This window comes from Leucopleurus acutus (genome assembly GCF_964270905.1).
Source record: "Leucopleurus acutus genome assembly, chromosome: 7".
Classification (NCBI taxonomy): domain Eukaryota; kingdom Metazoa; phylum Chordata; class Mammalia; order Artiodactyla; family Delphinidae; genus Leucopleurus; species Leucopleurus acutus.
In genome coordinates, this window is record NC_139150.1 from 9537208 (window position 1) to 9560839 (window position 23632).

The following is a 23632-nucleotide window of genomic DNA, read 5'->3' on the forward strand; positions in this document are numbered from 1 at the left end:
GCTTTAAGGAGGCAGATGCATGGCTGCCGAAGTTATATAAAGTACAGCTGGGCTCCAAGAAAGACGCTATCAGAACCAAGACAAATGAAGAGGGAGAGATGAGGATTGCTCTGCGTTTAAGGCTAAGTATGAACTCGTCTGGTTTCAAGGAGGGAAGGGCATTTGGCAGAGGGAACAGCATGAACAAAGGTGGTGGGATCTCAGAGGAGGGAAGTCCGTGCAGCCTGGGAGCAGGGAAGGCTCCTTGGAGAGGGGGCAGCTCAAGCTGGTCCTGGAGGATGAGCCATCCTCCAGAGGAATGACCAGCCAGCGGGGACCTACGCACACGTGGGCTCAAGTGTCCCGGGAGCCTGACAAGCTAGAGGGAAGGAAGAGAGGGTACCGCCCAAGGCAGTTTGAGGGGAGTTGGGACAAGGCAGCAGTGACTGAGTCCAAAAGGCAGGTGAGGTCGTAACCCAGAACATGTCAAAACCTTCCCGTCCTCCAAACCTGCTCCACGGTCCCCATCCCAACAGGAAACTCCTGGAAATAGAATAATGGCCCCTGATCTCCAGCCCGCACTCCAACACATGTGATCCACCAGCAAGTTCTGCAGCTTCCAACCCCAGGGGGTCCTCTGCTCCTCCGCTGCTACTGCCTAGTCCAAGCCACCATCCTCTCCTGCAGGACCATGGCCACAGGTTCCTCAGTGTGGTCCCTACCTCCACTTGGGCACCTTCCAAATTCTCCTCCACGTGGAAGCTGCTAGAGAGATCTTAGTAAAATGTAAAATGAACAAGTCTGCCCGGAACCCCGCTGAGCTCTCCCTCCCACGGTTTAGGCGGTGCCACTCTCTGGGGGGGTCTCGGCTCCAGTTTGGGCCCCTTTCCAGGGGCCTCTGGGGCAGCAGGAGACTTGGTGCCAGGCCCGGGCCCTGCTCTGTTCCAGCTTCCCCAGCAGCCTGGGGCCTCCTGGCTCACGGGCTGCGGGTGGAACTTGCATTTCCACCAGGCCGGCCCCCGGCAGAGGGGGGTGATGGAGACGCTGTCTGCCCGCCAGCCTTCCAGCCTCAGCCTGTCAAAGCCTGCCTGAGCAGGCCCAGGGCACCCAGCAGGGCTGCGTCCCTCGGGCCCCTGCCTGGCCCAGTTCACCACTGAGTGAGCTCAGGGCTCCCCGGGCAGGGCCAGGCCCCCTGGGCGTCCAGAGAGCTTGTTATCCCGTCAGCCCCGGAGCTGCACCTGCTCTCCCAGTCTCCTGTGATCTCAATTAATCCATCCTGCCCTGATTAATTAGCAGGGTTAATTATGACGGCTGCTGCTGCTGAAGCTTGGGGAGGAGAGCCCAGCCAAGTGGCAGAGTGGAGACCCGGTCTGGGGTGGGGCAGGGCCCCTTGCTCTGCTCGCTCCCCAAGGCCGCCCCTGCCGGGTGCCCACCCTTCCCAGGGCCAAGGTGAGGGACCTCAGGAAGCCACTGGGGCTCCCAGGGGCCAGGCCGATCAGGGCCAGGCCAACGCCCTGAGATGTCACCCGAGATGAGAGAACAAAACCCACAACTGTGGGTCGGGTTCCTCTGACCTGACCTGTTAGGTCACAGCTAAGTCCTTGCCTCACCCAGCATCACAACTGCACAGCTAAAGGACCCCGGGACTCATCCTGGCGGGAACCCCTTGGCCCACGTCTGCCCTTTGAGGGTGAACCCACCACCCACTTCCCTATTTGCCTTTCCCCTCTAGACCCCAAGACCACTGTGATAGGAGGCAGACCTAGAAGGAGGTCAAGGTCAAGAGTGAGGTTGCAGTGGTCAGGCCCATGGCTGGGGCCATTGCAGAGCCTGTCCTGCTCTCTGGACCCCACGAATGAATGGCCTCATGGGCTCAGAGACCCCACTTCCTCCACCTTTCCCCCGAACCCAAACCCTCAGCTGAACACCAGAGCATCAGAAACTGGCTCAGGATGACTCAAGCAACTCCAGCCTCCGCCTGGAGCCCTGGAGCCCTGGAGCCCTGGAGCCCTGCCTGGAGCCCTGGAGCCCTGGAGCCCTGGAGCCCTGGAGCCCTGGAGCCTGGAGCCTGGAACCTGGAGCCCTGCCTGGAGCCCTGGAGCCCTGGAGCCCTGGAGCCCTGGAGCCCTGGAGCCTGGAGCCCTGGAGCCCAGCCTGGAGTCCTGGAGCCCTGGAGCCTGGAGCCCTGGAGCCCTGGAGCCTGGAGCCCTGGAGCCTGGAGCCCTGCAGCCCTGGAGCCTGGAGCCTGGAGCCCTGGAGCCCTGGAGCCCTGGAGCCCTGGAGCCCTGGAGCCCTTCCCATCCCAGCTCACCCCCACCTCCTTGTTCCTCTCCTCCCAGCTCACCCCCACCTCCTTGTTCCTCTCCTCGCCTGCACTCCAGGCCTTCCTCACCAAGACAGTCACCGAGCAAGGATGAAAGCTTGACTCAGCACAGGGTCCCCGCCCAAGCTGGCCCACCACCACCAAACTCCGGCACACACCTCCTCCCGGCACCCATCCATCATCCTCCTCGCCAGAACGCGATCCATTACCACCGCCTGCGCCTGGCAAAACGTATCATTACCTGCACCCTCAGCACTTCCCAGATCAATCCACTTCTTAAATGTAGTAATAGAGAAGAGGATTAGGTACTAGAAAACTCATTATGAAAATGGCGTACTCAAATTCTTTAAAGGTGATATTTCATAAAATATACCCGGCCTGCCGCGTGCCTCAATCATTCTTTTTAATAGCTCCGTAGCAGCCAGAAAATAAAGTATTCATGAAGATTGAAGAAGATGATCCCATGAACTTCAATTTAATTGGTGCAAATTAAAACAATCCATCTTTCCATGCTGTCCGTCTATCTCCAATCATCCCCACGCCGCACGTCCAGCACCCTGATTACAATTATCTTTTAATAGGAAAACTTGTCAGTTTTTGTGTGATTTACATAAGCTTGAGCAAACTTACGGGTATCAGATTGGGCCTTGGTGTGTGATTTCCTGTCCCCAGCTCCCTGGCTCTAGGGAAGGCTGGGTGGCAGGGAGGGACTGGAATGGATCTGTGACGTCCCTGAGTTTGCAACACCCGTCAGAGATGGGGCTGCGTGAGACATCTACGTGCAGAGCATCGGCCCCAGCCTCTGGCCATGTCCTTCCTCCAGGATCATGGCAGCTGAACATGGAACCAGATGGGGCCCCTTCTCAGTGGCCATGGTCACTCAAGGCCACAAATGCACATTGACTTCGGAATTGAGGAGGCCACGCTCTAATGAGCTCTATCCACTCTCTTCTCACCATTCACTCCCTACCCCCGACCCACACTCACTCTATATTGCTGCCAGTGCCTCTTTGATGAGCCCGTGGGGACAGACAAATGAGATTTTCTAGGGACAAGAAGCCAGGAGAGAAAGTCAACACTGGACTGTGCATAACGAGAGACTTGATCAAGGACGAAAGACAGGTGTTTGGTTCCCTCAAGGAGTGTATAGTGGGGAAGACGTGGATTTTAATTCAAAGGAAACCGGCCCATGGAGACCCAGGCGAGGTAGAGCCACCAGTGAGCCGGTGCCATCTCAGACTGTATCCATACAAATATGACGGCTAGAGAGAGGGAGGTGATCATGCCCCCCACAGATGTGCCGTTCAGATCACCCCTGACATGTTCGTTCTTTCACCCACTCATCCATTCAAATAAACCTTTGCTGAGTTCCTGCCAAGTGTCAGGTGCTGGAGACCAAGCAGCAGATGCGGCCAACCCTACTCCCACCCCACAGGCTTTGTAAGCCAGTGATGAAGACAGACGAGAAAGCAAGAGGTGATTACACAGGCTGATAAAAGCTATCGTGGGCGAAATGCACGAAGCTAGAGGAAGGGACTCCTGTCAATACTGGGGTGTCATGGGAAGGACCCCGGAGGTGCTGATGCCAGGCTTAAGACCTAAAAGCTGAAAAGGAGTCAGGTGAAAACGGAGGTGGGGAGGGGGAAGGTTCCAGACAGAGGGACTGGCGTGCAAAAGCCTAAGGCAAGAAAACGCGTAACGTTAACACATAGAACGTGTGACAGAACAGAGAGGGTGAGGACGGGTGAACTTGGCAGAAAGGCCGACCTAAACTGTGACACCCCTGTGAGCGTTGTCTGTTGACTTTCACCCTTTAAAATCTATTTTACTGAATTCTTAATTACACAGGCGCTATATGAACACATTCTCACCGAAAACAGAAATTTAAGCATCTCAAATGAAATCTCCCTAGGCCCTCCACCCTCTCCCCGTCCCTCTCTGGAGATAACACCAGTCTGGTGTGCATCCGTCCAGATTTTTCTCTATGCTTTCACATACATATGGATCTCTGGAAATCCGTAGATGCTTCTGGTTATAAAAATGCTCTTGCACTGTCATGATTCTCCAAAGTCTGCTTCTTCAACTCGGCCACATCTGTCACTGTCCTCACCACCTTCTCAAGGGGATTGTCCGGCAGCTTGACATCGTTAGTGTGCTGCATCTGGGCAGTAGCAGGATAGCCTGTGGTGGATGAGAGCGGGGACTCTGCAGCCAGCTCTGGCTCTGCGACCTCGGCCAAGCCCCTTCCTGTCTTGGAGCCTGGGTTTCCTTGTCCTTAAGATGGAAAGTAAAGGAACCTGTCTGCTGGGACACTGTGGAATCTAAGTAAAGGCTCATAAAGCTGTCAGCTCAGGCCTTGGTCCCCGGAAGGGTCTCTGTAGACATGCTAACAACGACAGAGATTGCCTATGTCATCCGAGACCAGTCCTGGGTGTCCCCGACAGAACCTTCCTGTGGCTCCAGCCCCCAGCCTGCAGGCAGCGCACCCTGGGAGACAGACCCCTTCTTCACCCTGGAGCTCCCGGTGGTCAGGACTGAGGGGGAGCAGCTCTTATCAGCCTGATCCTGCAGGCCCTGCCCCCTGTGGCCCCCATCAGGCTCCGTCTGCCACTTCCCCCCAGCAGCCCTCGGCCAGAGGATCACGTAGATGGTACAATAAATATCGTTTGCTCGAGTAGCCAAAGTCATGCTTACACGTGAGGAAAAGCCCTTTCCAAGTGGGGTCTGGAGATTAAATTTACCAGAAACTCTGTCTCATTACGGAACAGTAAGAACAATAATTATCTCCTGAGCATCTGTGGACACCCACTCAATATCACCTACACCCCGGCTCGTGGAACCTTCACGAAGCCCCATTAGGCCAGCTCCGTTACTATCCCACGAACACGTTAACTCACAAAGTCCTCATGACTATCTCACACCTACCAGGAGGTGAGTGTAACTATTATTAGTCAGGATTAGATGGCTGTGCTGCAATAACAAAGCAACCCTAATCTCAGTGCTTATCACAGTAAGTGTATTTTTCTCACTCACATAAAGCCCAGTGTGGGTTGCTGGCCTTCCTCTGTCTTGTCGCTGTGCCACATGGAACAGGTGGCCTATAAGATCACCAGGGCAGGAAAGTGGTGACAAGCCCACGAGGTCTTAATTGCCTCAAACCTGAAGTGACAGGTACCACTCTGCTCCTGGTCATTGACCAGAACTAGTCACATGGGCCTTCCTAACTGCAAAGAAGGCTGGGAAATGCAGGGGATCCCATGCATATCAGGAGCCTGGATATCCAGCCCGCATTTGTTTTGTTTTTGTTTGTTCATTTATTTATTTATTTTGGCTGCCTCAGGTCTTAGTTGTGGCACACAGGATCTTTTGTTGTGGCATGCGGGTTTTCTCTCTAGTTGTGGCACGCGGGCCCCAGAGCACGTGGGCTCTGTGGTTTGCGGCATGCGGGCTCTCTAGTTGAGGCACACGAGCTCAGTAGATGTGGCGCGTGGGCTTAGTTGCCCCACGGCATGTGGGATCTTAATTCCCCCACCAGGGATTGAACCCACATCCCCTGCCATGGAAGGTAGATTCTTTACCGCTGGACCACCGGCGAAGTCCCCCACTCCGCATTTGTAAAATGAGGGCATCGAGGCACAAACAGGCTAAGTAACTTGCTCAAAGTCACCCAACCAGTGAGGGTTAGAGTCACTTATTTACACCTGTGGACACGTGGAGGCTCACATGCTCATTTATGCTTGTTGACATGTATGACAATGCCCACATACATGCACACCCTGGCGCCTCCCACAGGCTGCCTTCTCCCTTGCTGGGTGAAGGGGTCATGGGCACCCCAGAGCTCTGACTGAGGGTGTGAAAAACTTGACCAGTGGTCATGGGACAAGCTCCCTCCTCTGTCCATCCTCCAGCCCTGGGACCTCACTTGCCATCCTGGGAGACGCCATGCCCCCAGCTTGGGCAGAATCCCAGACATCACCCACCCTGACGTGGCACCAGCCCTAGCTCACTCCAGAAACCCCTGCTTGCCCCTTCAAGAATAAGAACTTTCTTAAGAATCTGTGGCTGCCAGTGAGGCAGGATCCCAGGACAACTTTCTTCCCCAAATATAAAAATTATAATAAATAAACACAGTGAACATTCGTATCTCCAAATATTTACATACACCCACACACACAAAAACACTTAAAGGACACAGGTATGTAGAGATGTGCTTGTATCTATAAATCTGAATGTATTCATGGAAATGATGGATGGCATATTCATGCTTGTTTATACGGCTAGAGTGGTTGACATAAAAATAAGTGGTGAACTACTATTCCAAAGTGTCAAGATCATGAAAGGTAAGGAAAGACTGTCACGGATTTGAAGAAACTAAGGAGACAGTGACTAAGTGCAATGTGGTATCTTGGATTGGATCCTAGAACAGAAAAAGGACACCCATGGAAAAACTGGACAAATCCAAATATAGCCTCTAGTTAATAGTACTGTACCAACGTTAATTTCTAAGTTTTAGTAAATGCACTGTAGTTATGTATTAACTGTATTAACATTACAGTAAGCTGACGGGAGGGTGTACAGGAACTCTCTGAAATATCTTTGCAACTCTTCTAAAAAGTTTCTTTTTTTTTTTTTTTTGAGGTACGTGGGCCTCTCACTGTTGTGGCCTCTCCTGTTGCGGAGCATAGGCTCTGGACGCAGAGGCTCAGTGGCCATGGCTCACGGGCCCAGCCACTCCGTGGCATGTGGGATCTTCCCAGACCGGGGCACGAACCCGTGTCCCCTGCATCGGCAGGCGGACTCTCAACCACTACGCCACCAGGGAAGCCCCAAAGTTTCTTTTTTAATAGTGATGAAAGAAAATGCCCCAAACATAAAGTCAGTATGCCCCTAGATTTCAATACAGCTCTGCTAACAACTTGGTATGTGACCTCGGATGAGTTTCTCATCTTTTCTGACGTTTAGTCCACGAACACCACCAGAAGTTCAATTAGATAATCCTCAAAGTCCCGTTCAGCTTTCTCATTGTTCAATTCACTCTGGATTCAGGAACACATCCCTATTCAGAAGAGACACACACACAATCGTACATACCTACCATATACCCCATATCACACAGACAGGCACACACAGGTAATCAGTATGAATTGCTTTTGTTAATTCAGTGGCAAGTAAGATCAAATCTCTTTTATCCTTCCCATTAATAATTTGAGTTTCCACATGACCTATTAGTAAAACATTCAGCCTCTTCCTCTTGAAGGATTTTTCTGCCCCCCGCCCACACACACACAGATCTACGACCCCTTTAGAATTGCCCAATATGCAGAAAGGAATACCAATCTGACAGTGTCAACTGTGACTGCTTCTCTTGGCCACACGGTGGTGCTGTTGAACACTGGAACTGCACAGCTTGGTAACTCTGCTTGCCTTGATGCTTCAGTGGCTCTTGCTGATGCTTCAGGTCTCTGATTCAGCCAAATAGGCACCCAGGTAAGAGGTCTTTTTCCTTCTCACTCCCAGGCTCATCCACTGTCCCCCAGAGCATAACACCATGTCATGCTGGCTGAGACCAGAGGAGCTTCTAACAGCCACAAGCTGTGCCCAACCAGCTCTTCCCCAAGGCTGCGGTGAGTCCTTTGAGTTGCTTTGGAGTCAGAGGCTAGGTCCTCCCTTTCCTCAGGGTCACTGCATTTCAGGGACCTGGTTGCGTCGCTCAGCTCTCTGGTTCATCCTGAAATCCTCCCCAGCTGAGACTCTTGGGGAGCAGAGGCTAGGATCTTGGTCCCTTCTCACCCATATAGTCTCGGGCTCCTGCCTGTTGGTGGGGCAGGGATGAGGGTCTTGATCTAGACCCAGACTAGGAAGGCTTGATATGCATTGAGCATTTAAGATGTAGTATCAGGTACCTTTCTAAGCACTTTATTATTTTTTTTTAAAGATTTTTTTTATGTGGACCACTTTTAAAGTCTTTATTGAATGTGTTACACTACTGCTTCTGTTTTATGTTTTGGTTTTTTAGCCATAAGGCGTGTGGCTCCCCGACCGGGGATTGAACCCACACCCCCTGCATTGGAAGGTGAAGTCTTAACCACTGGACCGCCAGGGAAGTCCTGCAAGCACTTTAAAGGCATCAGTTAATCTAATGCGCCCAACAACTCTGTGAGGCAGGTATGATTTTCTTCATCCTCCATTTTTCCTTGAGGAAATTCTGAAAGATGAATTGACTTACCCAAGGTCACACACCTGAGTACATGGGCATAATCACCATAGTGGGCAGCAAGGTTGCAATGGTCGCCTGCAGCTCAAGAATCCCATCCTGAAGGTCTGCCTCCTGGCACCCCTCTAACCACTCCACCACCGAGCTTCTCCACTATGCCCGTGCCGTCTTAGATTGGGCTCTACTGAAGTCAAGACCAAGACAGGGATTCAGTGTCACGTGGTTTATTGAGGGTGAGCTCCCAGGAGAAAGGGAGTTGGGGAACCTGAAGGTCCCTGTGTCCCTACGGTTGGGGTAGATGGACAGCCAACAAGGGTGTTCCCAGGGATGGGATAGAACCTGGTGTTCCTAGGGTGAAATGGATGGGCGGCCAACAGGGGTGTTCCTTACTCTAATCAAAAAAGAACAAGAACGGGAAATCGCAATCCTTTGCCCAGGAGAAGGATCCTGCAACACCACAGCAACTGTTTACCGTGTTGATTCCCCAGTCCTTCCCCCAACGGGACTTACATACAGCCACTTAGTCAAGTAACTGTAAAGGAACTGGGGAAAGGGAATCCTCAGGGCTGGTGGACAGAGGACCCAAGGGGATACTTGTACCCAGGACCCCAATGAGCCAGCAGTCTCCCTGTTAAAGTAGGGACATATCGGGGAAGGGGTAGGTCACAAATGGAATCCTAGCCGAGGTCATTCCACAGTGGGCCCTCCCCCCACACAGGTCACTCAAAGATCACTTTATCAGTTCTCAAATGTATCATTGGAGTGGACACATTTAGTGGACATATTTAGCAGTTGGTGGAATATCGGCACCTTGATCTGCAGAGTAAGAGCTAATGATGGAGGAAAGAACAAGAAGGCGGCCCTGGAAGGGCCACACCCATGCCCCCAGCCACGATGAAAATCAAAAATAATTTCTTCCCAGGGGAGAAGACAGAGATCAGCGAGTGCCACTTCAAAGTCTTGAAAGATGCAGGGGCCACGGTCACCATCGACTTTCTATTTAATTCACAGGTTTGGGGAAGAGGTATGTGGACGGACCTATGGGAACAGGCACCAAGTGTAAGGATCTCTGCACCCCATGTGAAGGCCACCAGAGGACACCCACTGCAGGAAAGACACTGGACCACCACATGGACAGGATGATCTGGCCAGCAGATGTCAGCCAGTCTCTATCCTCAGCCCCCCTCCATCTGTGCAAGACCCATGAATGGAGCTGCCATAATGGCAGGGATGGGGTCTCTGCGTGGACCCCAAAGCATGGGCTGACCTAGCTGAATGCTGAACATCAGACCTGCCAGCAACAGAGATGGACAGAGAGTACCCAGTAGAGCACCATTCTTTGATGTGGCCAGTTGACTGTATCAGACCATCCTGACAAGGGTAACAAGTCACCCCGACTGGGCTGACCTGCACCCCAGGTGTGGATTTTACATTCCAGCACCACTCTTCCAAGCTTCACAGAGCATCTTGATCTGTTGTCTTGGGATTCTCAGTAACACAGCCTCAGACCGAACGACCTGCTTTACGGCAAAGGAGGTGCCCTTGACCATGGGACCCACGGGTCCTGCCAAACATCACACCTTCTAGAAGCTGCGAGCCTAACAGCCGTGGGACAAAGGGGCAGCCAACAAGGTGTTCTGAGGAATGGGATAGAACCTGGTGTCCCTAGGGACGGGTAGGTGTGCCTAGATGAGCTGCCATCTTGGACAAGCCACCTGTGAGACAGGAGTACTGTGCTTGAGGATGCTGGGTACACCTTGAACCAACAGCCATTGTTTGGTGCAGTGTCCCCAACAGGTAGAACACCTGGGTTTGGGAACCGAGGGGTAGAGGTGGGCAGCTCACCACCACTCCCAGCCTTCCGATCCCACCACTTTAGGCTCTGCGGACCTAGAGGTCTAGGTGAGTTAATTCATTGCATTGAGCCTTTATTTTTCCACCTACTAAATGGGAGTTAATAAAACACCTTGCAGTGAGGATTGAGACAATGTTTGTCAAGCTCATACCCAATGGAAACTGCTCTCAGTACTGACATTGGAGTCATTATTTTGGAAGGAGGTCAGGGTCAAGACAGACAGGGAGCAGGGAGGTCTTCCAAGCCTGAGCCCCGTTTCTGTCATCTTCCTCAATGGATCTTCAGGAAGTACGTCTGCCTGTCTGCCTCGACTTCCTCTTTCTGCCAATGAAGCCCATTTTTATTCTCAAGGATAAGAGGGTCTAATCCTTCACCCCCAAAGCCCTCATTTGACCAGAAGAACATTTTTAGGTTTTCCCCTCCCACCACACTCTCCTCGCCCCACCAGAGCTGGGCTCTGAGAAGTCAGGAGACCCCAAAGCCACATCCCCTTTTCCAACTTGGAGAAGCTTTTCCTTTCCATGCCTTCCTTTTACTATCAGCAAAAGATTTCACCAGCACCACCAAGAACTTATATTCAGAAATAAGTATGTAAATCCTTTGTAAATGTATGCTAATTACTTATTTTTAATTATAATGTAAATAAGTAATTACTGAATAATTTTAAAGTATTTACATGGGGGTGTGTGATTTAGACACTAACTTGTTATAAGATATAAAAACTATAAATTATAAAGTAATCATGGCCCAATTTACAGGCTAAGGCCAAACACAATTACGTAGCAAGAAAAATATAAACAATCAGGTAATTCCACAGTAGTTACTGTGTAATAACCAAGCTATCTTCTTCCCCCAGTTGACAGAGTAGGTCTGTGCATTCACTCTAGGCTTGGGGAGGGCAAGGGGAGGGTGCATTCAGGAAGTTAAAATTACCTTTAAGAAAAAAAATCACAAAATAAGAAAAAATGGCACAATCAAAACCTACTGAGTCTCAGCCAGGTGGGTCACAGGGTTCAGAGAAATACTGAGCCACAAAACGTGGGCCTGTGGCCCTGCTTTTCTGTGGCCTTGCCTGGAGTGGCCTCAGCCGTCCTCTCCTGCCTCATCCACAGCAGCCCCCCTGACACACTGCACCTCAGGCAATGGAGAGTTCCCCAAACTCTCACCTCCAGGTCTTCACACCCCTGTGCCCTCAGCCTTAATCTTCTTGCCACACTTTCTTGCCTGGCCTAACCCTTAAAATCTCACCTACAATGCCTCTTCCTCCAGGAAGCCTTCCCTGATTGCCCTAAGATTTGGCCAGGGCCCCCCCCGCCCTGAGGTCCCACAGCCTCCCAGCCTCCCCCATCACAGCTCAGCACTGTTTTGAGATGGCCTGTTTGATGGCAAAGTGTGTCTCCTCCGTCAGACTGAAGCCCCAAGAGGTCAGAGCCCAGGCCTGGGGAATTCCCTGGCAGTCCAGCAGTTAGGACTCTGTGCTTCCACTGCCGAGTTCAATCCCTGGTTGGGGAACTAGGATCCTGCAAGCTGCACAACACAGCCAAAAATAAAAATAAAAAACAAAGCCGAGGCCTGCCTTGTCCATTGCTGGGTCCCAAGTTAGAGGCACCTGGGCTTGAGAACATGGTGTCTGGCGTCAGTGAAATCTGAGCTCAAGCCTGGTTCAGACGCTCTCCAGAATCCTTCCAGAATTATCTCAGAAGCCTGGGCCTCGCCTTAGGGAGGGGAGCTGTAGGCTTGACAACAGCCCTGGGTTGAATTCCAGGTCCTCACACTGCCCTCGGCTGAAACAGCCCTTTGAAGGGGTTGTCATTCTCCCCATTTTTCAGGCAAGACAACTGAGGCTCAGAGAAGCCAAGTAACTAATGGAAACATAGAACTGGGCTGTGAAATCAGGGCCATCTTGTCCCAACCTGGAGCTCCTCCGCCCGCTCCTACCACTGCTCCCCACCCCCTCCTGCCGCCTGGGCTTATGGACCCTGACTCTCGGGGGAGGAGGGGGGATCCGGCAGACACCTGCGTAAGGAGAGCGACCAGCACGGCACCAGGAGAGGGGGCGCCTCCTGCTGCCCCTGCAGCCCCTGAGAAGGCGGGGTGGTCGCAAGAACTCCTGACCTGGGAGCCCCTAAAATGGTGTTTTTAAGCTCTTATCTCAGTCCCCTGGGTCAGAATCTCTTGGAGGGTTTATTAAAATGAAAATCGTCCCTGGAAGAGACAGCCAGCTCCGCAGGGGGAGCCCAGATCGTTTGCTTTTGGCCCACGCCTACCGATGGCCCCTGAATTCTGAGGGCCACCACGGGAGGAAAACTCAAACCTCTCTCTGAACCCGTCGCCTCACCCTTAAAGGGGCCACGAGAAACGAGGCAGTGGGCAGTGAAGTACCCCCAGAGCTGGGCTGAACGTGGGGGCACCCGTTGGACGAGTGGTCCCTCCATTCAATGTCTTCTGTGCGCCAGGCCAGGCCCTCCCGCTGCCCAGCCCACCCCAAGGCCAGCAAGAGGGACAGGACTGGGAGAGGATGGGTGCTCCCAGGGTGGGGGGCACTGGCCCCTGCTCCGTGTCAGGCCCAGCAATAATAATGAAGCCAGTGTCCTCCCCCTGGGAGGTCCCCACGAGAGCGCCGGCCTCCCCCAGCCGCCCTGCCATCACAAACATGCCGCGCCACCCACCAGCTGTTGTCACACAGCTTAGAGCCCGGGAGATGGAGGAATCCATATACAGATTCCAGGCGCATCTTCTTCTCCTGCCCCTGGGGCGTTGCTGTCCATTAAGCACGGTCATTAGCAAGGATTTAGGGGCACCCGAGTGAGACCCTGGGGATGGAGGGCCCGGCTGACCAGACCCGGGCCATCGGTTCTGCGGGAGAGGAGCTCATCTCAGCCATCCGCCTGCCTCCGATCCAGCTGGCTGAGCACCAGAGAGTCATGCAGGAAGGACTTCTTTCTTCTCCAACAATAAGGAGCATAATAACCCAGCTACCATTTGTAAGCAATTATGACTTGAACCTCAGGAAGGACCTGCTCTCACCAATCTACACACGGAGGCAGGCACAGAGAGGGTCAGTGATTTGCATAAGTCACACAGCCCAAGAGCATGGACTTTAAATCCAGCCTCTGACTCTGGGGTCTGGCTTCAAACCATTGCAGTTCACATCTCTCACAGCCCACATGAAAAAGGACTCAGCCAGCAGAGGCCATCTCAGTCTGATGTGGCCAAAGCCAGCACCAGCATGAAGGAGCCTCTGCTCTGGCCAAATCTGCAGAGATCAAAATTGCCATCATTCCAGTGCTACGACCCCTCATGCAGCCACTTCACAGCCCAGGAAATTCCTGGGTCCCCTGGGTAATACTTCTTTATGGCCATTGCCGGGTGCTATTCATTTTATTACACTTTTGCCTGTTATTTGTTGTTGGCGCACAAGCAATGTGGTCAATTCCGTTTTACGTGCCCCAGCGTTTCAGATTCATCGCCAGCCAGCGTGGCGCTGAGTGGTTACACAGTAAAGTGTTTGGCTAATAAAATGCATAAAGCAGAGATAGGAAAATCAATGCCTTTGTTACAATATTTCACCATCTTTCACGCGGTCTATCAGGCAGGGCTGCCCACGGGAGCTGGCTCCAGAGGCTCCACACGGGGTTTCTGCCACTGGGCCACGTGCCAGCTGGCCCTGGAAGCCAGGCCCTTTGCCCCTTGCCCTCCTGGAGCAGGAGCCAGTCAGAGAACACTGGCAGATGTTCTTCTGGTGCCTGAGTTGGAGATAGAGTGTTGGAAGAAAGGGGTACTTCCAGGTTCTTGAGCAAGTCACTGTGCCACTCTGACCCTCAGTTTTTTCATCCATAAAATGGGGATAATAATAGTCCTTCCCTCCAAGGGCTTTTGTGACGATTCAGGGAGAGACCCCATGTAACCCACATGGCATGTGACATATACAGGCTGGGTAAAGTTACACTGCTGTCCCCCTCCTCAGGTTACAGCACCCTGGCCACTCAGGGGTGCCCCTCTCTCCCCAGCCCCTGGGAGGAGAAAGGTCTCTTACTGGACTGAGCCCTAACATGAGACATATGTTCCAAGACACTGACACCACCTCTACTCAGACCTAGGAATGCAGCTGCCCTCCCTGTCCTCTTATCCTTGACCATTTACCTCAATTCCCACAATCATTCCTGGGCACCCCGGGTCCAAGTCAAGTCCCCGCTCAAAGGCAAGACTGGCCGAAGCGAGTGGCAGAGCCCCAGTCCTAGCGCAGGGCACTGAGCCACACTAGCTCAAGAAAGACAGGCGATAGAGAATTTCACATCCTTCTCAACCCCTCCCCGCCCCTGCCTCCAGGCCTTGGACTCGTGAGTCTGCCTCTCTGTGCCGTTTCCATAACTCCAAAATGGGAATTTTCATAACAGACCTTCCTCCTGGAGGGCGGGGTGAGATGAGATAAACTGTGTAAGACCACAGGCCTCTGCTGTGGCCCCTGGAAGGCCCGGCAGACATGAAGACACACACACTGCCCTGGAGGGGGGGTGCGGAGGGCAGGGGACAGGACATTCTAGGCTGAGGGCTCAGCTCACACACACTGCCCTGGAGGGGGGGGTGCGGAGGGCAGGGGACAGGACATTCTAGGCTGAGGGCTCAGCTCACACACACTGCCCTGGAAGGGGGGGTGTGCGGAGGGCAGGGGACAGGACATTCTAGGCTGAGGGCTCAGTTCACACACACTGCCCTGGAAGGGGGGGGTGTGCGGAGGGCAGGGGAAAGGACATTCTAGGCTGAGGGCTCAGCTTGTGCAATGATGGCACAGAGAGAGGAAGAGTCAGCCTGTTTCTGCTCAATCACTGGGCTCCCTCACCACCCAAGCCTCAGTTTCCCTCTCTGTAGAATGGGTGCAGTATTCCCCACCTCCTCTAGGCTGCTGTGGGGGAGGGAGGTGGGTTAAATGAAATACTCCATGAACATCTCAGGGCAGGGCCCAGCACACAGAAGACTCTGAAGGCCTTGAGTGCTGGAATAAGGGGCCGAGACACCGTCCGGGAGATGGAGGGGGGATTGGGAGGAACCTGGACTCTGGGGGGGCCATATTCCCAGGCCTGGGCCATCCCCCTCTCCCCAGCACCCGCCAGGCTAGTGGGGGTGGCTGAGAGCCCACCATGCGGCTAAACTGGGTGTTGCCTCCCAAGGCCCCATCCCTCCAGCTGGCCCCAGCACCCCTCATCCCCCACTGGGAGGAAGCACAAACACAGAGCTTAATCCCCAGAGCCTCCCAGCATACCCAGGCCTGGTGCTCAGCTTGGCAAATATTGGACTTCATTAATTTAATTTAATTAAACTTTATTAACCTTTATTAAAAATAAAACCTCATTAAGATTCTCATTCCTGTCTCTGGCAAAGGCACGGGGTGGGGGCGGGGGGCCCTACCTCCTCTCCAGGCTTGTTAAATGTCACCCAAAGAGAGGTGGTGGCCTCCAGAACCAGAGTCTGGGACACAGAGCAGAGGCTGGAAGTGGAAGGGCCCAGAAAGGGTGTGTGTGTGTGTGTGTGTGTGCGTGTGCGTGTGTGTCTGTCTGTCTGTCTTGGGGGCTGTTGGCAGCTGAAATCCAGGCCCTGAGCAGCCAATGTGGAAAATCCGCTCAGACCCTGGGAGAGCCAGCCAGGAGGGAAAACGAGTCTGAGGGCCTGGGGAGCCCTCGGGATACAGCCCTCCAGAGGGGCAGATTTGGGCTGGCTCGAGGTGTCAGGCTTCATACCACAAAGACACCTGGTTCCCGGGCAGATCTAGGAGGAGGGAAACGTTTGTTTCTATCACGTGTTATTTTTCTTAGGAGCCATTCATGCTCCTTTTAGACAATTTGGGAAATACAGAAAAGCACCAGAGAACATAAAATTCTCTTTGAAGCCAGATACACTCTTGTCCCTCAGAGCTGGGTGACCATATTTATCATCCAGTCGGGGACAGTTTAAAGAGCAAGAGGCCTACTTATAACTGCACCTGCATTACAGTCCTAAACGGGTCCTGTCCGGGGAAACGGGGACAGCTCGCCACTGCTCAGAGCACCGCTGGTGAGCTGGGGGCAGTTTTCCTTCCTGTGGAAACAAACCCATTTCAATATACACGGGAGCAGGTCCTCCGTTAGGGAACTGCTGGAGCCTCCAGCCCTAACACCCAGCCAGGGCCTGGCACCTGGGCCAGTTCGGAGCCGGCAGTCATGAAAACCTTCGATGGCTGGGCCCTGTCCTGAGCTTTGTGTGCATTCTTTCATCTTCTCCCCTGAGCAGCCTGGAGGAGGTAACACTGTGCCCATTGTACGGAGGAGGAAATTGAGGCTTGGGAGGTAAAGGGCCTTGCCTAGGGCCACCAGGCTAAGGGGCAGAGCGGGCAGAAAGCTGAAGCCCTTGCACTGGCCCAGCTCCCTGAGCTCGTCCTGGTGGGGCTGGGGAAGGTGGGACTCCACAGCCTAGGGGAAGGCAGACGCCGGAGGGCAGCCAAGCAAGCAGGCCACGGCCTCCCGGTTACCTGAAAAGTGGTGGCTGTGCAGAGGAGGCTCGGGCAGAGCCTAGGAGGGGCAAGCAGGCAGAGCTGGCCAGCTCCGCTTACCACAGCTGCCCTGGAGGGTCCGGCCTCGACACTGCCTGCACACGCCTGCCCTGGGCGCCCTCCATCCTGGACGGTGGCCAAGCCACCTTCTCAGTCACCCTCCATCCAAGGGGAAAGGTCTAGGGAAAGACGAAAAACAGATGGGCCACTCCAGGTGTCCCCAAAGGATGCTTCTTACAGTTCACACGTTCAATAAAAATATATTAAACACAGCAGGGCAGGTGGTAACGGCAATGACTCCAGGGTGAGAGCGTCCTGGGTTCAGATCCTGACACAGCGCTTAGCGAGCGGTTTGGTGACTTTGGACAAGTTCATTCACTCCTTCAAGAAGCCTTAAAGGTGTGGCACTGGGATATGCTAGTCACCCTCACGGCCGGGGCCCTCGTGGGCTTGCAGGCTAGTGAGAGAGAGAAACTCAGTAATAATAACCAACAGACGTGTTATTGCAAACTGTGCTAAGTGCCATGAGGGGAAAGAAGAACAAACACGGGAGACTGATTAGGAGTGGGGAGGTGACATGAAGCAGGGCATGAAGGAGCGGAGCAGGGACGTAGAGGAGGGACTGGCCAGCCTGGGGAGGTGCCGGGGGAAGGCTGCAGGGAGCACCCAGGCCCAGAGCAGGGCAGGCCTGCAGGTCGGCATCATCAAATCCCGGGAAGGGCCACGGGCCAGGGTGCTGCCGGATGCTTGTCCTGTCAGGTTCACGGCTGCCGGGGCCAGGAGGGCGGGTGGTGGGACGGGAAGAAGGCAGCCGAAGCCCCGCAGAAGGGGAGGGCTACCCGGGGCTTCAACCAGGTCTACCCGGGGCTTCGACCGGAGCAGAAGGGACCCAAGGTCACCAACTGGAGAGATGCTTCAGAGGAGGATCGACCGGACAACATGTTCATTCATTCATTCATTCACTGGTCACTTCTCTTATTCATCCAGCATCTAGCTGCCAGGCGCTAGGACAGAATTCTAAACAAGGCCAACAGGGTCCCTGCCCTCAAGGAACTTACAGTCTGGTGGGAGAAACAGCCCACAGAAAAGAAGTGAAAATCATGATCAACCACGATAAGTTGAAGGAAGGAAATAAACAGGGTGATGCAGCAGAGGATGGAGGGGGCAGGACCTCCCCCAGCAAGAAGGGAGCTCACGGCTCCTCTGAGGGAGAGACTTGAAGCTCTGGAAAGATCCTGCAGAGGTGTCGGTGCAAAGGCCTGAAGTGGATGCAGTGGGGCCCACCTGATGCCCCTGGACCTCGGTGCTCGGTCGTGACAGATGTGCCAGGCTGCTGTCCTTGGAGCTATCCTGCCTCGTGGCGGCTCCCTTCCCCCCACCCCAACCCCCGCTCTTGGTTGGTACTCATAGCTAAACATACAAGTGTTTAAAGATTTGGTTAACACAGAGAAGATGCAGAGCTGTGTGGCGGACGTCTCGGGTGGGGCTGCGGCAGGGAGGTTGGGGCTGGATTCCACAAACCCCTGACAGAGGAGAAGAAGCCAGGCGGGGGGCGGGGGGAGGACCGCCCCAGGCACCCCCACTCAGTCAGGGGTGTCCTCCTCTTTACAGTATCTGACTGGTTCTCAGCACAGTGCATCCTCTAGCATCTTCCAGACAAGAGGCTCCAGGGGCCCCAGAACTGTCTCCATGGCTCCGGGGGGCAGGGCCAGCTCCTCTCCACCGTCTTAGACAATCCCCTTTGGGGGCACGTCCCGAGCCCCTGGCACCGCTTCCCCGAGAAGGGAGGAGCCCCTGGCAGGGCCCAGCAAGGCCAGGACGGAGGCAGCAGCCCTCTCTCCGCCTGTCTTTCTCTCTGATTCTCTTCTGTTCCGGTCCAAATCTCCCAGAGAGAACCAGAGTGGCCCAAGCGGGATGAGATGCCCAGCCCTCCAGTCAGCTAAGGCCCAGGACAGGTTCACCCAGAATGAGCATGGCCGGCAGGAGCCACCAGGAGGAGGACGATGGTGGTTTTCTGAGGGGCTCCCTAATCGTGTTCCTGAGGTTTAACAATCAAGGTCCTGCCTAAAAAAGAGTGAGCGTCCTGCCCCTGAAGGAGCGACAGCACGCAGAATGACCTCCAAGTGGAATTTTAATAGAGCTTCTCTGGTTCTGGACACCTTCCCCCTTCTTCTCATTGGGTCGCCCCCAGGGGCCACAGGGAAGGGGGCAGTGGCTGGTGAGGCAGCAGTTTTCACTGTGGACTCCCAGAGGCCCTCTGAGCATCAGCCAGGAGGCGAGGTCCCTAAGAGGCAGCGTGCAGAGGCCGGGCCACTCCACCCGGCGGGGAGCTGGACGGCCTCAGGCCTCACCCTGCACACAGGCTTGTGGGCCCACACGCACACGCGGAGCCACACGCAGAGGCCCTGTCACGTGCGTGTGGACAAACACAGACATCCGGGCCACGCCAGGAGCCTGAGCCCAGGAGCACAGCCACGCATGCCCATGCACAGAGGCCCGGGGGGAGCCCCGCCTCCCTGCCGCCTGTCTCCCTGAAGGGAACTGTGCTCTCCAGGCAGACGGGCTGCTCCTTCCTCCAGCTCCTGCAGCAGCAGATGGGGAATCTGGGCTGTGCAATCTTCCCTTCTCGGGCCTCTGTTTCCTCACCTGCCATGGCAACACAGGCTCCCAGAGCTGGGGTCAGGATGGGGGTCATAAGGGAGTGCCCTCGCCATGTTCCCCTTTCCCTGATGAGAATCACACCTGGCCACACTGAGTGGTGGGCCAGATGAAGAGTAGGAGGTCAGAGTGGCTTCCTGCCAGGAGGCCCCCTAAGAATCCAGCTTTCCGAGGGCCGGGCTCCAGAATCTCCCCACAACGCTGGCTGCGACATAAAACAAGTCACTGGCATAATCCCAGCCAAATTGGCCTCTCGCAGATCAGCTAGGCCGCGCTCCCCGGGCCTAATTATCCCATATTTGGTCAATAAGCCATTAATACAGCACCTCGGATGTTAATAACCATTTCATGAAAAAGTCGGCGTAATTTATGAGATCAACACTGGTTAGCAAAATTAATAAATATTTCATTCGGCGAGATTTATCCCAGCGTGCTCCCAACAGGTGGACCGAGGGCCCTCGGGCAGCCCCGGGGAGCCAGCCGTCGGGGGAGAGGAAGGCCCGGCTCTCACTTGGGCCGATAAACATTTACCTCAAATTCTATCGCCATAAATCCACAGGCTGGATGAGGGAGTCCAGTAAAACCTGACTTAACATTATGTTCTGGCCATTAACAATATTTATATAGATGTCACTTCAGGGAGGCTTAGAGTTGCCAGGCAGGGCCCAGCGGCTGTGACGGAGCGCGCTCAGGATCCTCTCAGAAGGTCTGTGCCCAGGGAGGCCTCGGGCAGTGGGAAGAGCCCCAGACTGGCTCTCAGACAACTCTGTGTGACCTGGGGCCAGTGTCTCTGCCTTTCAGAGCCTCAGTTTCCTCATCTGTAAAATGGGAGTGTTCACAATAGCCATCTTGTGGCCTGCCGAGAGGATTAAGTCACATGGTAAGCACTCTGTATATGGACTCCGCTCTAATAATCATTATTAGTAGAGGCAGCCGGAGCACTCGGCCCTCCGCTCTGATCAGAAGAGCTGCCGTGCACCTGGTATCTATAATCCCACAATGATCCTGCAGAGCGCGCACTCTTGATACCCCCACTTTCCAAAGGGGAAAACTGAGGCTCAGAAAGGCAAAGTGACTTGCCCAGGGGGAGCCAGCAGGAAGTGCTGGAATCGGACTCAAGTCTGGGTCTGCGACGCCAAGCCTCCCCCTTCGCACCACTTTGTCCCCCAGCCTGGAAGAGCCCTGGCCGCGCGTGGGTACCAACCAGGCCCTCAGTGAGCACCCAGCAAACACCACCCTGCTGCTCTCCACCCTCCTGGCAGCCAGCCTGGAGCCCTGGGCAAACAGACCGGGCCCGGGCGGATGCCGGAGCCTGCTGTGGTTAAAGAACTTTCCAGGAGAACCAATTAGTTTTCCATGGAGAACTTTCCACCAGCATTGATTTTCACTCTCCTCGCCTAGGGTAGATTTGATTTGCGAGGAGAAGCTCTTCCAGGGGGCAGAAACAATTGCGTGAAATAAAAGCTCCAAATGTGACAGGCTCATCTGCTGCGGAGGCTGGAGCCAGCGTTGCAGGGGCTGGGAACGGGGGCCAGGCCAGGGGGCAGGGGGTGGTCCCTCAGCGACTCTGGCACAGAATCACCCTTCCACACACGTGGCCTTGAGGCAGCAGCCCCAAGACAAACGGCAGCTCTTGCCCGGCTCCCCCTGAAGGCAAACGGGCTGCTGGATTTGCCCTCTTACCTGAAAGTCTTCATTAAACCGCAACTCAAAAGGAGGCCTGGGGGGCTTCCCTGGTGGCGCAGTGGTTGAGAGTCCGCCTGCCGATGCAGGGGACGAGGGTTCGTGCCCCGGTCCGGGAGGATCCCACGTGCCGCGGAGCGGCTGGGCCCGTGAGCCACGGCAGCTGAGCCTGCGCGTCGCGTCCGGAGCCTGCGCGTCCGGAGCCTGTGCTCCGCAACGGGAGAGGCCACAACAGTGAGAGGCCCGCGTACCGCAAAAAAAAAAAAAAAGCCTGGGGAGCCGGGATTCCAGGGCAAGTCTGTACCCTCATCCTTCACCATCCTGATTCCCAGTCATTCGTCTTCACTGAGCTTCTGTCCTTGACTCAGACGTTCTCTTAACAAGCCTGGGAAGTGGGGGAACAGAGCCTGGCTCGTAGAAAATGTTCGATAAATGTTAGCGAAGATATCATTATATCCCATTTTACGGACAAAGAAACCAAGGCTCACAAGGGTTGGGCGGCTGTCCTAAAAAGAGAGGCCGAGCCAGAACTCAAAGCCAGATCTGGCTCCAAGTCCCCCTGCCCTTTGTTTGCTCGTCCATCCGGGTCCTGAGTGGGAGGCGGCACAGGGGAGGGGCTTGAAGGGAAAACAGGAGATAACAAGCTTTCCACACTCACCTGCCCCTGAGCTCAGGGTGGTGGGTGGAGGTGAGAGAAGCCGTGAAGACCCAGTCTCCCTGCCTTTGCAGAGCCATTCACTCCTTCGTTTATTCATTCAACAGTTTCATTCGGTAAACAAATACTGAGCTCCTGTTCCATAAATAACGTGCCAGGAGCTCTCCCAGGCACCAGGGGTACAGCAGTGGACAAAGCCGACATTCTTGCGGGGGAGACAGACATGAAACAGCAAATAGAAGATGTATCGTGTGCCAGAGGGTGACAGGGTGGTCACAGGAGGTGGCGTGACCTGTGGGCCCGGGGGCACGGGGTTCACTGACCGGGGAGCCGAGGTGGAGCCCAGAGCCACGTCCAGGAGGGAAGGAAGGAGAGGAGTTCTGGGCGGAAGGAAGGAGAGGAGTTCTGGGCAGAAGGAACAGCAAGTTCAAAGGCAAGGCAGCTAGTGTGCTGGGGGGAGGGGGAGGTCCAAGAGGGATCCACCTACAGAGATAAAGGGCTGTGGCTCTTCCCTGGGTGACAGAGAGGGTGCTGGCAGGGGTGTGGAGCTGCCTCAGCCCTTGGAGGGACCTCGGGCTGCTGAGTGGAGAGTGAAGGGGGATGAAGGCCAAAGCGGGGAGACGGGGAGATGCATTTAGGAGGCAAGCAGTGGCCACTGTCACCTGGTCTAGGGTGGAAGCAGAGGGGGAAGTGAGAAGCAGTTTACTGTGACATATTCGCTTTCCACGGGGGGCTTGGACGTGGCGCATGGGAGAAAGCGGAGTCCAGGATGAAGGGCAGGGCCTGACTGGCCATGGCCTGAGCACCTACTAAGTGTGGCCAGACCGGAAACAAAGAAAGATCCAATAAAGCACGAGGAAGGGGGAAGGGCCAGAAGGGGGACAGAGGGTCGGGCGCTCTGTCTGGCAACCGGAAAGGCATCTTGATGGAGGAGGGGGAAGGGTGGGAGCAGGGGGGCAGAGGGATGGAGAGGGAAGAGGTACTGAGAGAGGAGGCCCCACCGCCTCCCAGACAGGAAGGAGGCCCCACCGTGTGGCCAGGACAAGGGGCTCAGGGGTGGACAGGCCAGTGAGGCGGCAGTTCAGGCCGGCAGGACCTCTGGGTCTGGAACACTCAGAGACCAGGGAGTGAGGACAGCTCTGATGCCCCAGCACCGACTTTGAAGTGGGCCCTGAGTCAGGTTCTTCATTCGTGACCCCACCTCGTGAAGGCGGTGCTGTCACTGTCTCCGTTTCATGGATGGGTAGACCGGGGCCCAGAGAGGCCAAGTGCCTGCCCAGGGCACGCCACTGTATACAGTAGCTCAGACGTGTTTCAAAGTCAAGGGTCTCTCTCCCTGCACCTCCACCTCTCCCCCCACCAGCAGCTGGAAGGCTGGGGGCTGTGAAGGGGAAACCCCTGGATGCTGGGCAGGTGAAAAGATGCCTGCTCTGCCTGATTCAGGCTGGGGCAGCGGGGGCCTGGCACAGGGATCCTCAGCACCAGGCAGGACCTCCACGGGCATCCAGAAATGCTCAGAGGAAGGCAGGGGAGAAGGCAGGATGGGGACAGAGACTGAGGAACCAGGATGCGGAAAGCACGGGGGCCTGCTGCCCGGCCCACACGGCCCGAGGGTCAGACAGACCCGAGCCCCGCTCCTCCCTCTGAGACCCCAGCTGAGGGACCCGGCCATCTGTGGGGTGCTCTTCCCGCATCGTCTCGTTGCCACGGCCCCCCAGTCCTGAGAAGGAATGCGGAGCCCT